Here is a 1,500-nt window from a genome sequence, read left to right on the forward strand (position 1 = left end):
ATATGAGAAAGGTGGTCATCTATGTAAAGCCTAAGTAAAGAGAACCTTAAGCCTACCAAACCCATTGGGCTCATTAAGCTCATAAGCAATCAAAAGTCCAAAGGCCCATGAAGCCCAAAACTAGGCCCAATAAGCTTAAAACCCAAAAAGTCTTATACTAATGCCCATAATACAAGACCAAACAATATAAACTCCTATACTACCAAAAATATGAGAAAGATGGTCATCCATGTAAAGCTCAAGTAAAGAGAACCCTATGCTTACTAAGCTCAGAAGCAGTCAAAAGCCCAAAGGCCCATGAAGTCTAAAACTATAGACCATGATTCAGAAACAAAATATGTCATACTTGGAATCTGACCAAAAATAAAAGGCCATGGATCATCCTTGGGACCACTAATGTTATGGGCCACATCTTGATTTTGCACGTTTAGAGGGCTCATGGCTCTCCACGACACCAGCAAAACCACACATGCATGCATATATAGGTGATAGGTCACACATTGTCTCAGTAGATTCGTTTGGCGATCTTCCAAGTGTTGAACTCATGTGACTCGACTAATATATGTCTTTTCACTAAGGGACAAACTACCAAGTTTTCATAATAGTACCTTAACAAAGTTCTCATTCGTGGGTAATTTGTTCTTTTACTGATAAAACAGCGAAACAATAGACCATGGTTTTAAATTGCGATTGCGATCCCGATCGCGATCGCAATTGCGATCGCGATCGCGGTTGCGATTATTGAGGTTGCGAGTATTGCGGGTATTGCGATGCGCATTGTAGTCGTTGCGGTGTGAAATTATTAATTATTTTTATTAAATATAAAAAAATTATAATTATCAATATATATTTTATTTTTAAGAATTTATACATTTTAATACCTTTTTCTAAAAAATATTCTATTATTTTAAGAAATAATTTAATTTATTTTAAAATTATAGTATCAATTTGTTGTATTGCGATGCGTTGTAGATGTGTTACGAATGTAACACCTTTACGTTGTAGAAAAACATGTAATTTTCGGTCTCATTGCAATTGTAGTCCAATACGATTGCGGATAAGACTGCAATCACAATATTGCGATCGCAATACGTGATGCGGTCCGCAATTTAGAACACTGCAATAGACAATAGATGGAGTCCATGTTTACATGTTTATTAGCCATTGCTAGCAGTCCTAACAGGCTATCCTGACTAAATCATTCCACGCATGGTTCTAAATTACAGTCCAGTTAAAATTGTAATTGTAGTTGCAATTACCATCATTGCAGCAGTTATGATGTAAGTTGCGATTGTTGCAACGTAGATTGCGGCTATTCTGACAAAATTATTCTTGCTACAATCATTTATGAGGTACTTTATTTTTATTTTGTGTGTATTGAAACATAATAAACTCCATACAATATTTTATTTAATATCCTTGATCAAATATTATTGTTAATATAAAATAACAATTATACATTAATTATGATTAGTATGTGAGTAAACTAATAATTGTTTA

Source organism: Cajanus cajan, chromosome 6 (assembly GCF_000230855.2).
Source record: "Cajanus cajan strain Asha chromosome 6, NIPB_CcT2T_4, whole genome shotgun sequence".
Classification (NCBI taxonomy): Eukaryota; Viridiplantae; Streptophyta; class Magnoliopsida; order Fabales; family Fabaceae; genus Cajanus; species Cajanus cajan.